Raw genomic sequence first — 15,443 nt, 5'->3', positions numbered from 1 at the left:
TCTAACAATCGATCCCTAGGAAAGAAAGAAAGAATATTTAATGCACCGACATGCACTTGCACCAATAGAAATAGATGACTGAATAATATCAAGTATATTTTTTAATTTGTAAAAAAAATTATGTACAAATATCAATGATTAAGATCTGTTGAATATGTTCGTTTATTTGCACTGCCGGTGCTTAGAAGAATTTTCCAAAAACAATAAAAACTATTTGATTTCATATAGTCTCATCACAAACTTTCACTCACAGCATCATTTAGGCAGTCTAGTATAGGGTAACGGAAAAAAAAAGTAAAAAGAAACTCGCATTGAAAAAGAACAACAAAATAAATAGTGGGAGGTTCACTTATATAGGCCGAATCCACCTTGGTTAAAATCTCGTATCTCATGATACGGGTAAGTCTAAGGTATGTTGATGTTTGTCATACATTAACTTTTTAATAAATATATATTAAATTAAATTAATTGGTGAAACCTGTTGTACAGGTCAACAGGTTATCCACTTATAATTTAACATGTGTGCTTTAAAAAGAAAAAAATTACCATACCAAGTACTCATTAATTGTTTTATACGTAAATTGTTCAAAAACTTGTAATAAAGATCGTAAATATATTAATTACTTCAATTACAACTATAATTATAACTAAATACGTCAAATGTGGTGGTTTGTTGTAAAGTATCTCATTGATGATATAATTTACAAAAGAAAAGACTCTAGTTACACAAAAAATAACTAGATTACAAGAATAAGGACTTGAGAAGTTTTAGGTCTAATATGATTATTTACCATATCGACAAAACATTTGTTGTAGCATTGGTAAAGTGATCGTTATTTTTGTAAATGGAATCATATTTCAAGTAATTATCATAAAAACGACCATAATTACCGCTTTACAGGTCAATTATTGTAATTTATAGTAAAATACGTTGTCAGACGAGTAATTATCTCATGGATGATAAGATTTACACAACAAAAGTTTTAGTTACAAAATAGAGAACTTTATTACACAATTAAGGACTCATGCCTCATTTACTGTATATACATAAAGTTTTACCACTTTGACAGCAATTTGTTGTCACATTAGTAAAATAGTTCTCAGACTTGTAATATAAAAACTTACCACAAATAAGAGCTTGATTACTTTTTCTACCACAATTTACTGTCTCATTGCCAAAATGGTTCTCAAACCTGTAATTTGAAGAATTACCACAAATACAACCTTGATTACTACTTTGCACCTCAATTGTCGTAAAATCAGGAAAAAACATCATTAAATAAGTAAATAACTCTTCAAGGACAGTAGTTACAAAATTGACAACTTCATTACAACATAACGGACTCACTGCAAATTTACTTAAATATATGAAGTTTTACTAGTATAGCAACATATTCGTTATTTTATTAGTAAAGTGGTTCTAAAAACTTGTAATAGTGAAGTATTAACACTTATTACAACTAGATTACCACAGTTACCACAATTCCTTGCTTCATTGGTAAAACAGTTCTCAAACCTGTAATAGTGAAATATTAACACTAATTGCAACTTGATCACCACTTTTTACCATAATTCGTTCTATCATCAATTTTATAATTTAGGCTTGAAATATCGAAGCGTTATCAAAATTACAACCTTTATTACTACTTTTGACAAGGTTTTAATGAGGGAAGCTGCAAGATTGTAAATAATGTTCAATTAAATGCATCAAATCAAACAAGCTAAAAAAGTTGTAAGCAAGATAAAGAAGGTGCTCAATTACATCCGCAGCTGGTACAATTAATTTAAACAGTATATCTTACTCCCCTCAGAATGCCTCCTCCCCATACTTGGTATATCAACCAAAAACCAAATCCAATGTGTTGATACCATCTTTGGTTCAGAGGTAATCCAACAACTCTCAACACCTCGATGTCCAACAACATTTGTATAACTTCTTTCAGAGTGTGTTTGGATGAGGGAAAAAATGTTGGAATTTAATTGAAAGTGAGGATTTCATAATTCCTAAAAGTCAATTCCCTCGTTTGGCATTATCAGATTGGAATTTTTAAATTTCTCTATGAAAAAAAACGAAGGAATTCGTTATTTAAATTCCTCACTTCAATTTCCACCAAAATAGGTGTCATTTACGAATTCCTTGCGCAGTATTCAATTTTTATTTCCAAAACAAGACTTTTTTCTATTTTATCTTTTTATTTGTTTTAAACTTTCTTAATTTATTAGACATTTCAAATCCTAAATAGATGTAACCAAACAACAGAAATTGCAATTAATGGAATTTTAGATTGATGGAGTTAGAGATTCCATCATTTATAAATTCCTATAGATTTTATAATTTTCTCATCCAAACGCACAGTCATAGAAGGAAAGAGTTGGAACAATCACGTAGCTTCATCAGAGTAGTTAACATATTCGTCTACAGTCAACTAAAACATGGCCGTTAGACAGAATTGTCAAAAGACTCAAAACCATAACCAGCAACTGTGTAATCTTTATCCCAGAAAAAAAAAAAAATCACAGTGTACTAATAATATCTGCTAAAATAAGAAAAGCAGTACCGAGGTTGGTTCTATTCTCATTTCGAAATGTCATTCATGTGAAATGGCCACAATTTTCAGACGAGATTACAAGTTAGAAGGCTATTAGAGGTAGGATGAAACCAGTCCCAAAATATAAAGCGCGCCCTATCGTTACGTTAGCAAGTGGTTGTACCAAAGGTCTAAAAGAATGGGAAAAAAGAACTACAAGTCTGTCACTAAAAGATAGCCACCAGCTGTAGTAGATCTGGGTGGATTCGAACCACCATCCTCTCAAAAGCCCAAAAAGCTTGAGCGCTCTACCATTTTTGAGCTTACAGATCTTGATTTCAAAATGCAATACCAGTGAAACTTTCAACTTGACTAATTACCATCTCGCCTTGGCCAGAAATTTGATTGGATCAAGAATCTTTTAGTTTTAATCTTTACAGCCGACAAGAAAAAAAATTAACGATGTTTTTAATGAAAAACTCATGACACTAAATTCGTACAGCATTGCGTTTACAGAATTTTCTAGGTTTATCTATCTCACATATCCCTAAACTTTGCTCCTTTTTATTATTTTCCATAGGTAGATCAACCATTACCTCGATCAAAACCAATATATTGGATCAAATAACATACTAGACAGGTAGCCCGGCCAGCTTTTTTATTTGTAAATGAGAGCATTCAAAATAGTAAAATACTATCTCAATGACCATCTAGATAACCATTTAGAAATCTGGTAGCCAAAATGGCTTACTAAGATTTCAAGATATGACAAAAATGATTGGCCAAAATGGTTTACTCCTTTTGAAAGTAGATGATAATGGTTCAAAAGAATGAAATATAAATGACAAACTTTCACAACAACTTCATAAAAGAATCAGCATGTGAAGGCTGATCATGACTATGCATTCAAGAGCAGTACTTTTATCTAAAGTTGATATGAACTGAAAGTGTTTGATGCCCAATAACAAGATGAAACAATAAAAGTACTCCTCTTGAAAGGCCTTTAAACACCTTAATGTCGGAACTGCAGATTGCTTGAAATTGACAGCAGCTTCATACCAAAACTAAAGCTGGAACAAATGTCCCCAAGAAGCCAAACATCCTCAGAACCAACAACTTGTAATACCAACACAGGATTAGCAAAGCAAACAGCTAAACATAATACACTTGATTACAGAGGGTTCATATGCATCCCATATATAATTTTGGCATTGTTATAAAATAGAGACTAGGATTCAGTAGTTGGTGTAACAATATGTATGTATGTACTAGAACAATTTAAGGAAGAAACAGGGTTTGGGATTTGTAATGTGGAGTCTTTTGGGGTGTTTTGGATTGTGGAGTACTGATTCTGAAACGAAAGCTAGTTCCTGGTTTATATGGATGATCAAAGAAGTTTGATCGATCAAAAAATTTCCCAAGATTAGAGTAGGGATTGTTGGATTATTCGTATAGCAAGTAAAATTGTTTGCTTTTTTCTTCTTTTGGGAAACAAACGAAGATCCTTGTACCCTATTTATTCCCATCAATCCAAAATTTTAACTGGAGAATAGGAATCGTGGTGCATGGTGTTGGTGGGAAATTGAACACCAAATTGAAGCAAACAAGGATTACTTAAGGATGAAAGGAAGCAAACAAGAACTTATGAGTGTGTTGTGACATATCCTTCCACGATCAAAGCTCTTTCTTCTTCCTCTTGTCTTCTTCTCTTCACATTAGGGTTTTCACTTAGAACAAAATTAGACAAAAACTGAATGACTTTTGTAAAAAATGACGAGAAATCTGGACGGGGACGATATTCTTCCTCTAATCTTCCTCTTCTACTTTTCAATTTAGGTTTTCTAAATTTTATTTTGGATATGTAATTGGGAATCTTTAAAAAAAAAAAAAAATTCAGACAGATTAACGGGTAAGCAGGTTACCACTATTGAATATTCTAAACCGTCAGATATATTCAAATTTTAATTATATCCAACAGTCTAAAATATTCAAAAAACTTGATGTATGGCATACGTCAACATATACTAGAATTTTCCCTCATGATACATGTAATTAAGTTGATGATGTGTTTTGATGAAGAGAGAAAATAATCAAAGATAGTATTTAAATGAAAATGTTCTAAACATGAATTACCTTGTATGACATTCTAAACTTGGAAATTATAAATTTCTCTATGGAAAAAAAATGAAGGAGTTGATTGTCTAAATTCCACACTTCAATTTCTATCAAAATATATGTCATTTCTAATTTCCTTACAGAAGTTTGTTCTTATTTCTTTATTAGTTTCCAAAACCAAATATTTTTTTTATTTTAATATTTTAATTTGTTTTAAACTTTCATAATTTATTTCACATTCCATATTTTAAATAGGTACAACTAAACAATGAAAATTACAATTAGAAAAGCCGAAAAGCTCCACACCGAAAACCCTAAGCGGCCTTGCTTTGCCGCACTAAACCCTAAGCCAACCGTCGGCCTCCTTCGTCGACGTTGTCCACCTTTTTCCATCACCACATCTAGATCTCTTCATGTCGAGTATTGATTCTGTCACTAAAAGTTTTGCTACCTCCTTGGCTATCGCTACCAATGAGGTTGTCGACATCTCCTCCATGGATAATGGGGGGGCGCAGCGAAATGCCCAATCATACCTTCTGGCAAGGCCTTTAGCTCTCAAGCCAACAAATGCGGCGGACCTGCGTAGGCATTTTCGTCGAATTTGGGTGCTGAATAAAGGCTTCAGCGTTCAGCAGAAAGCCCCAAATCGTTTTCTTTACTCCTTTGATCTTCGGGGAGATAGAAATAAGGTCTTGAAGGGTGGACTGTGGAGTTTCAATCGTGCTTTGGTTGTTATTCAACCATACGATGGAGTTGCACCTCTGCAATCTGTAGAGATGGAGGATCTTTTCTTTTGGGTTCGCATCACCAATATGCCGCCAGCATATGAGCAGAGGAACACTATTGCCAATGTCGTCTCTGTTGCGGGTAAGTTTCTTCATTTGGATCAGAAGCTTTTTGATGCAAATCGTGAAATTAGGGTTAGGGTTTCTCATGCAATTTCGAAACCCTTCTTCATGCAAAAAATCCTAAAGTTTGGCAAAGGGGTTGAGCAGGAGGTCCACTTCTTTTTTGAGAATCTTGTGGGCAAATGCAGCATATGCTTTTGTGTGTATCATAAGGGGGACGCCTGCAAGACTGAAATCACTGCCCCGGCAGTCATGGTGGCTCCTACACCGACGGCAAGGAAGCTTGCGATCAATAGTCCCTTTTTAGGGTTTCAGGAAAATCAGCTCAAGGATGGTTTGTTTCACTTCCAAGGGCTTACCACCCCCATTCTTCCACCGGTGGGAAGATCTCTTTTTGGAGGTGCTGAGACAAGTAAGGTGCATAAACCTATTGTTCTTTGTCATGCAGAAAAACCACAATCTCATGAAGACAATGCATTGGCCTTGGTATCGGTTATAACTGACCAACCTACCAAGAGAGATCGGCCCTTCCCATCTCCAAAAAAGCTGCAATTCTTGATGTCTGATTTACTGGAGGGCAAAACAAGCCCTATTGCTCCCTCCAAGAAGGTAAAAATGCCTGCATTCCCTACTAAATTCAATGCCAAATTTCTGGGACTGGTGGAGACCCCAGGTGGTATGCTTGTGCCGACAGAGGTCATGATGCCTAAACCTTCACAAGTTGAGTTGCATGGGGGAAAGAAGAAGAGAGGTAGGCCATTGGGAGCCAAGAATAAAAATCCTCCCAAAGCAAAAAAGGTTCCCGTTGACGATGTCCTGAGTGTTCTGTATTTAGGTAAGCCTCCAAGCCCTAGTCTAATGGGCAAGGAGAAGATATAGGGTTTTCTTTATGTTTAGCCTATAAACTATGTAAATGTCTGGCATAGTTATAGGCTCACTTTAATAAGTGGGCGATAAGTTCTAATATAGTTGGTCTATCCTATGTATCACGGTGGCTCCTCCACGAAGTCTTGTCTGGCCATTGTTATGTGTCAGCGGATGGATATGTAATGGCCTTCTTGGCATGCGCTTTTATCAATGGAATTACCATTTATTCAAAAAAAAAAATGAAAATTACAATTAGTGAAATTTTAATTGACAGATCGAGTTCTAGATTCCATTATTTCAAAGTTTCTCAATATTTTAAAATTGTCTCATCCAAATGTAGCCTAAGAAATTTTCATCAAGTGCAAATTAGTAACAATGCAAGGAAGTCATTTTTGTCCGTTTTTAGTTATAAAAGTTAATGATTTCATTATAGACATGAAAGATTATAGAAGACACATATGGTGAAAGAAGAAGCGTGAAGATCGTTCAGTTTCTTCTTGTTATAAAGCAAATGCTAAATTATGTGCTATTTCATGAGACTTAAGATGAATCAAGACATCACTGTCATGATAATGTGTTTGCCTGCTTGAACCGAATGTGGGCGGCCAGCAAGCTTGGTCCAGTATATATATGTATACAGTCGTCTCTCTGTTTAGTTTAGTTGAAGATCACCATCACGAATTGAATAATTGTTGCAGCTATCGAGTATAATTAAAAATAATAGCAGCTGGAATCTTTATCGAAAAGAGTGCGACGAGGATTAGAATCTTGTTTGGGTGTGGGGCACAGGCGAGTTCTAGTGATGGAGTGATTAGAACACCCAGAAGAAGATTATGATGGGTTAACTGTCAATCAGCAACAAGAAGCAAGACTTAAATTTGATAGGCTTTCTTTCTTGTTTGTTGCCAAACTTTTGATCCATTGGCTTCATTTCCCATTTTCTCACGCATGCCTCAATACTTTTCCATTCTCAGATCCACTTAGGTAGTGCATTGTGCTCCCCATTAGAGAAAAAAAATAGGGTGATAAGGATAGGTCAGATAGTTCAAATCATCTGCAGCTAGGTTCTTGATCCGCAATAATCTTAGCAACCCATTACATAGTGTCACAGGCCGAACTTTGCAATGCGCAAAGCGGACCGTGCGGCACTTGCTAGCAAGCAAGTCAGCCAAGTGAGTACCTTGCAAGGAACAATGAAAGCCACACGATATTAAAATAGTGCTAGCAACAAGCAAGAACACAATTATATAAACGTTAGGCAACCACAAAGAACAATGAATAATCGAAAGGAAAGATCAAAGGGCAATCTCACGAGACACATATGATTGAATAATTCATCTTTTATTGATGGTAAGATGGCAAGGGAGGCAAAAGTACATGTGCTTACCTATACTAGTTCACTAGTCCAAACTATGCCGACTAGGAACTCCTCCCCAAAGAGCATATCGGCCTTACATGAACATGACAGGAGGAAACATGAAAAAGGCCGAGGAGACTAATGCTAAAATAAAATAAATTACATAATTGTAAATTATCAAAACATCCCTAGCACACAAGCAAACCAATCAAAGGCTTAACTAATGACCTTGGACAAGGTTGCTTGTAGCATTACAAGTGCGGCCCCTAACACATAGCCAGGTCTCAAGTCCTATATATGCTAAAATCAAATAATTGACTATGAATTTATATATTGCTCTTTTATCTGAACGTCCATACACTGAAACAAGGCCGAGTAATTAAATTACTTGATCAAGAGGAACTAACATATGACATATGATCGAGCTGTAGTGCTAGTTTAGTGTGCAAATTAAACGCCAAAGAAAAGTCAAGGAGAAGACATGTAGTAATACGTAGCTGGCCAGAGGGATCCTCTCCATGCCAGTACGTATTAGAGAGAGACAGATTGAGAATCAATATTTGGGGCTACCTAGCGAGCTAGCTTAGAATGGGAAAATACAATGCTTTTCTGTCATGGCGGCTCAGCTTAGCTAAATTAGTCCTTTGGTTTCTTTAGAAGTTTCCAAACGACATAAAAATGGATTAATTTTGGGTTTTTATCATAGGTGGGGTCTGAACTTTTTCGGACCAGACAAAATGGTACCTGGACTTTCAAAGTGATCAAATAGGTACTTAAACTTCCAAAACCACATCAATAAGGTGCTTCCGTCTATATTCAGTTATCTCTCCGTTAAGTGCAATGGCAAATCAGACATTTTACTCAAATTGCCCATTAAAATGACTGTTATAACCCTAACACTATTCATGTGAAACTTTCCATCATATTTTACATCTAATTATTGTTTCCCGATAAATAATAACGGTAATCATTCCAGCATCATGTTTTCTTGAATAATTTTTATTGTTCTTCAAAAATTATTGCAATTAATTTTTACAAAGTAAAATTAAGGAACAAAAAAAAGTGATTATACAACAAAGTATTTATTAATCTTTATTATAATACTGTTTTTATATATAAGAATTTGGTATGTCTATTTGTGTTAAGATAATCACTTGGTTAAGTTATTTTAATTTTTGTAATTTTATTATTTTATTGTCAGTTAGTATGCATGTTTGGCTATTAGGGTCATTATGCTTCATTTTTTCAGAATATTTTGTTGTATAATCACTTTTTTTTTTTGTTTCTTAAATTTACTTTGTAAAAATTAATTACAATTCTAGGCTAATTTTTGAAGAACAATAAAAATTATTCAAGAAAACATGATGCTGGAATGTTAGATATTGTTATTATTTATCGGGAGACAATAATTGGAGGTAAAATATGATGAAAAGTTTCACATGAATAGTGTTGGGGGAAAGAGTAAATTATTTTGGAGGAAAAATAAGATAGAAAGGATGGAAATGTGTTTATCCACGTCAGATGAGGTTATGATAATCATTTTAGTGGTTAATTTGAGTGAAATTTCTGATTTGCCCCTGTACTTAATGGAGGGATAACGGAATATAGATGGAAGTACCTTATTAATGTGGTTTTGGAAGTTCAGGTATCTATTTGATCACTTTGAAAGTCCAGGTACCATTTTGTCCGGTATGAAAAAGTTCAGACCTCACCTATGATAAAAACCCATTAATTTTCGTGGTATGTATTCACACTTTTAGGCTGTCTTCATGCGCTTATTTCTTGGCCGGCCGGTTTGGTTGTACACTTGCACATGGCCGGATGCCCCTTCAATCTAGAGGATATTTTGGATAGGATGGATACGTACAAACTTTGATTCACTAATTGACAAATGACAACTAACTCTTGTCCAAAACAAAAACAAAAAAAAAACAAAAAATTGACAACTAATTAAGTAATTAACCGGAAAACTTACTCTACATCGCTCGCTGTTTATCACATGATTAACAATTTTTCTCTGTGCTTACCCAAGTCTGGAAAGAGAAAAAAAAAAAAAAAGATCTTCAAATCGCACGAAAGAGAATAGGGAGCAATATAAGCTCACTTGATAGGTTCTGTAATCTCTGAGTTGATTGCTAAGACCAAACCTCATTTTTCTCTGTGTTTCTTCATCGCTCACAGAATTCATATATCAATTTTCTCAACATATATGGTACGAGAATACGAGATTCCTTAATTTGTGGATTATACATGCATGGTTTTGGATTGCTGTGCTTCATCCATCAATATCGCTCTGAATAAATTAAGATCAATGTGATCCATCATTACAACTGTAATTAATGAGTTAAGCAGACGGATCACTGAATGACGGACGTCAAGTACGTAGTACGTTGTGCCTGTATTATCCATGCACATGCACAGTGGCGGAGCCACAAGGGGGCACATTGGGTCTTGTGACCCAGTAAACTTTTTGGTATATAACTGATTAAGTTACCAAGAATAATGGGTAGCTAGCATAGTACATAGTGGTCTTGCTGGCTTTTGCTATATTGCAGGTCTAAGGTTCGATTTGCAGTATTTTTTGTTTAATTTTTTCCCAAGGTTTAATTCTAGCTTGTAGCCTATTAATATTATTATTTTTTTCATATGGCTTGCTATTATAAACTTGACATAATTTTAACAATATTCTTATCTTAAATAATCTTATTTATAATATATCTATCAATCAAAAATTTTAAGTTTTGATATATAATTTGAGTTCAAAATTTTTTCTTTTTAATTTCGAAAGATCCTCACCTAGGATGAAGTTCTAGCTCCGTCACTCGTTGCTATTTTTTAGTGATTTAGAAAACTCTTGTAAAATAAAAAAATATAGTTGCAAAATGTATCAACTCTCAACTCAGTTGCAAATTTCTTGTTATTTTCTAAGATTTTTTATGTTTTGATATTATTATTTTATTTTTGTGCCCCAGTAACACTAAGTTTCTGGCTCCGCCACTGCACATGCATGTTGTAAGAGCTTTGTTTCATTAGTAACATTTATCGGTTATTTCCTCATTAAGAAGAAGAGGGAGGAAATTTCTTCAGAGAGAGAGAGACATGTAAGAGGGGTGAGCAAGAAAGAAAAATTATGAAATTAAAATTAAAGACTCGTAAGGTATTGAATTTGTGTTTTAAAGACTAATAAATAGCTAGTGAGCCCGCCATATTCTCTATATTCATTTCATGGAACCACAGAGCTAAGTGGCAACAAAACCAAAGATGGATTTTTTTATAGAAAATTACATAATAGCACATGACCAAAGATGTAAACATAGAAAACTCACTTTCAAAAAGATTTATACAAATAAGGACATGAGCCCAGGCTGAAAATCCAAATAATGCAAGCCTGACTCCTAATTTTAATGAAAAATGACCAAAATGCTCGGATTTTATCACAATTTACAAGCATTGCCACTAACCCAATCATAGGAGGGAGGCAAGGGCCCGTTGGGTCCATTACCCCACTCAAGTTTTCTGTAAATATATATATATATATATATATATATTATACTAGAATCAAATTTTGCTATATATTTTTATATTAAGGGTTTTTGTCCATTTACACCATTTTTAGAGATTTTTTTCCCACTTACCCCACTAAGTTTTTTTAATTCCCTCTTACCCAAAACACTCTAAGGAGGTCTTCCCTAATACCCCATTAAGATTTTTTTTTTGTTTTTATTATTTTTTTAATACCATTTTACCCTCACCTTTGTTACTTAGAGAGAGAGAGAGAGAAACCATAGGGGACTTCGCCGGAGTCCGATCACCGGCAGCCGGATTCCGGTCACCGGCCGCCGGATTCCGGTCACCGGCCACCGGATTCCGGCCAACTTCGCCGGAATCCGGCCAATTTTCGCCGGAATCCGGTCACCGGCCGCCGGATTCCGATCACCGGCTACCACCCACTGGAAAGTTTTTTTGCCCCCAATAGACGTCTATTGCCCCTCAATAGACGACTATCAACCATGTATTGCCCCCCAATAGACGACTATCAGCCATGTATTGCCCCCCAATAGACGACTATCAGCCATGTATTGCCCCCCAATAGACGTCTATTGCCCCGCAATAGAACTTTCGGTAGCCGGAATAGGAACTAATATTCCTAAAATTAGACAAATAAAACTTTGATTAAAGAAAAAAATGAAGAAATTATATCAATTTTAAAACGTCTATTACCTCCCAATAGACGTCTATTGCCCCCCAATAGACGTTTCGATTACCGAAATGAGAACTAATTTTTCTAAAATTACACAAATATAACTTTAATTAAAGAAAAAAGAAGAGGAGATTACATTAATTTAAAACATCTATTGCCCCGCAATAGACGTCTATTGCCCCCAATAGACGTCTATTGGCCCTCAATAAAACTTTTTTTCCTTTCTTTTTTCTTTTTTTCTGGGCCTCTGCCACATTTTACCACAAAAAGAAAAAAAAATTGATTAGGGCACCCAGAAAATGATCCGGGCACCCACGCTGCACCTTTCTTCGCCGGTTGCAGACCTGTTGCCGGTTGCAGGTCCTCGATTGTTGTTTTGATCCCAGTCAGTAGATCGAAACCGGAGCACGAAGATGTCTGAATGTCAAATCAGGCCCTCGATTGCAGATCCGTTGCTCGCCTCAGTTGCTGTTGCTGTTGCCGGTTGCAGGCCTCGATTGCTGTTGTGAGGAGACCGGCGAGATGGAGATCAAGACGTGTGTTGGATCGTCGGAATCTGCAAGAGAGAGAGAGAGGCGTCGTGCAGGAGAGAGAGCGGAGAGAGACGATGATTCAGATCGGCTTGGCTACCGGAGTCGAAGAAACGACGACGTGAACAGCACCGTCGCTTTCCGATGGATCAGCGTCGGAAAATGCCGCGAATCCTCTACCTCCGCCTCTGGATCGACGCGCAGAAACGCCGCCGCCGTGGAAATCCACCGAAGTCGTGTTAGGGGGAGAGAGAGAGAGAGAGAGAGACAAGCTCCGGCGAAGGGATGGAATAGAGAGAGAATGGCAGTGGCTGCAATTTCTTAATTGAGTTGAGGGCACAATGGTCATTTGATGTCAAATTGTGTAGATAGGAATAAAAATCTGTTGCTGGGGTAAGTGGGATAACTTTGGCTCATTTTGGGGCTTTTGGTCAAGGACCCTTATATTAACTTATCAAATTGACTAATGATGATGGGTCATCTTCAGAGTACTTCACGTGCTCTTTTTTTTTTTTTTGTTTTTTTTTTTGTGGGATTGTTTGAGTAGACATGCTCGGTGCTCCCAACCTTGATAATTAATATCATATAATATTTTCCTTTTCCAAATCTTTTTGATATCCAATATATAACTCATTCTATATTAATGATTTCTATTTCTTTCTTATCTACATATTTTCAAGTCTAATACATAAATGATTAAAAAAATATTGTATTACGTCAATATCAATAACATGTGCGTCTATATATGTGTGTGTGTGTGTGTGTATTTAATTTGTCAAGTAATGATTCTCAGCTAATTCTTTTGTGACATTGATATTGATTTTACTAGTTGCGACTGCAAGTGTAGCTAGAGAGCATATTTTTTGTTATGAACATTGTGAAGACTCGTTTCCGAAATTGAATGGGAGACGAGTTTATGAATGATAGCTTGATTTCATATATTAAGAAATACATTTTTACTAGTATAGATGATGAGACTATCATGCAACGATTTCAAAATATGATTTCAATGATATGCTCTGCTACTATTCAGTGATATGATCTGCAATTTGGTTCAATGATATGATCGGCTACTGTCAATGATATGATCTGCTACTGTTCAAATTGAATTGAATAGTCATTCATGGATTGACAGATCTAATTGCTCCTGCTCCTGATACTGCTACTGTTACTACTCCTGCTACTGCAAATGAAGCTGCTACTGAACCAATGACACGTTTAGCAATAAAAAAGAAAAAGAAGTTTGACGAAGAGCTCTGAGATTCTTTCTCCTAGCAACGTGTAAAAGGAAGAGATTTTTATTTTTATTTTTTGCTTTTGAGAAGTAACATAAATGGATTATTCTCAGGAAAAGAAAAAGTAACATAAATGGATTATTCTCAGACGAAAAAAAAAAAGTAACATAAAAAAAAAGTCAAAAGAAGTAGTTAAGAGTAAAAAAGTAAATTAATTCATGACATGTAGCAAAGTGGAGAGCAGATTATCCTTATTTGTAAAATTTAGTCCTTATATGTCCTAATATGCGTATGCGTCAATCTGCAACCATTGGTAATTTTGATGTAAAGGGATAAGAAGTCAAAAGAAGTAGTAAATGGTAAAAAAAGTAAATTAACTCATGACATGTGATAAGTGAAGTGCAGATTGTCCTTATTTGTAAGATTTAGTCCTTCTATGTTTAATTGCATCGTCATCTTTTGTCAATAACTTATATGTAATTTGTTAATTTTTTTTAAGGAGAGGATCCTCTCCTAAGCTCCTTATCTGCCTAACTTGCCTAAGCTTTTAATGATAAAACGACAAGTGTATAAAATCGCATGCAAGGGCTTATATTGATTTTTGAAACTACCTACTTATTTATCTATTTTTTAATCCCTGCTGTGGCAAAAAATAAGTCAGGGTCCCTCCCTCCCGCCCTCTCTCTCTCTCTCTCTCTCTCCCTCTCTTGTTTCTTCTTTGCTAGTTTCCAGATCTTGTTTCTCCCTCTCATGGAATGAAATTTGTTATGCTTGAAGATTTCCATCAACCTTTGAAGTGTGTACAATTTGGTTCAATTGTACAGTCCTATCATGAACCCATCTTGCTGGGATGGAAACCAAACCTTTGAATTCCGTCTTTTCTTCAAGCCCAACCTTTGGTTTCCAAGATTGAATTTGGTCTCAGCTTCTTTCTTATTAGTGGGGTTCTTATCAGTGTGCCACTTCCTAGCCAATTTTCTATAAGCCTTCTTCAATTCATCGTTTGTGGGCTCTTCTCGACTGGTAAAAGCTTGTAGTATGTAATCCACACCCATGTCTTCTTATTCCTGATTCTCGTCAAAGTTTGAATCTTTCCGTAATTAACTGGTTGCTTAAAGCTTCAATGGTAGTAGCTTCAGATCTGAATCAATGGAGGTTATGTTAAATCCTTGTTTAATCCAAATAAACAACGAGTAAAAATATTAAATAATAACAAGAAAGAAAAGCAAAGGCAAGAATGACCATGTTTAAGATGAAGATGATACATTTGTTTGGAGGGGTTAAAAAGCTTGGGTTTTGAGCTTGATGAAGAAGACGAAGCAGGAGTACTTGGTTTTGTTGTAGTCTCAAACGCTGAAGCTAGCTTCAATACTATGTCGCGAAGGGAAGAAAGGATTGATAGTATAGTGGGGAAATCAATATCAGCCATTAGATGTATTTTATACATGTGTCGCTTTGTCATTAAAAGCTTAGGCAGATAAAAAGCGTAGGTGAGGATAAGAAGCTTAGGTGAGGATCCTCTCCCAATTTTTTAATCTCAACTCACTTATGTTTCTTCCTTATCCTATATGATTATAGATTTCGTGGTCATCAAATGACAAAGAAAAAAAAAACCAAATTATACAATTGATATATTTTAAAAATATGATTGCTCACTGTCTCAATTATTTTGGGCAAATAAGAAATATACAATAAACGAGTGGCCTTGTTTGGGTGTTAAGTGTTACAGGCCCAGAACCCACACCTCCATCTATGAGAACTA

Source organism: Rosa chinensis, chromosome 1, assembly GCF_002994745.2.
Source record: "Rosa chinensis cultivar Old Blush chromosome 1, RchiOBHm-V2, whole genome shotgun sequence".
Lineage (NCBI taxonomy): Eukaryota > Viridiplantae > Streptophyta > Magnoliopsida > Rosales > Rosaceae > Rosa > Rosa chinensis.
Note: the sequence above shows the minus strand (reverse complement) of the source record.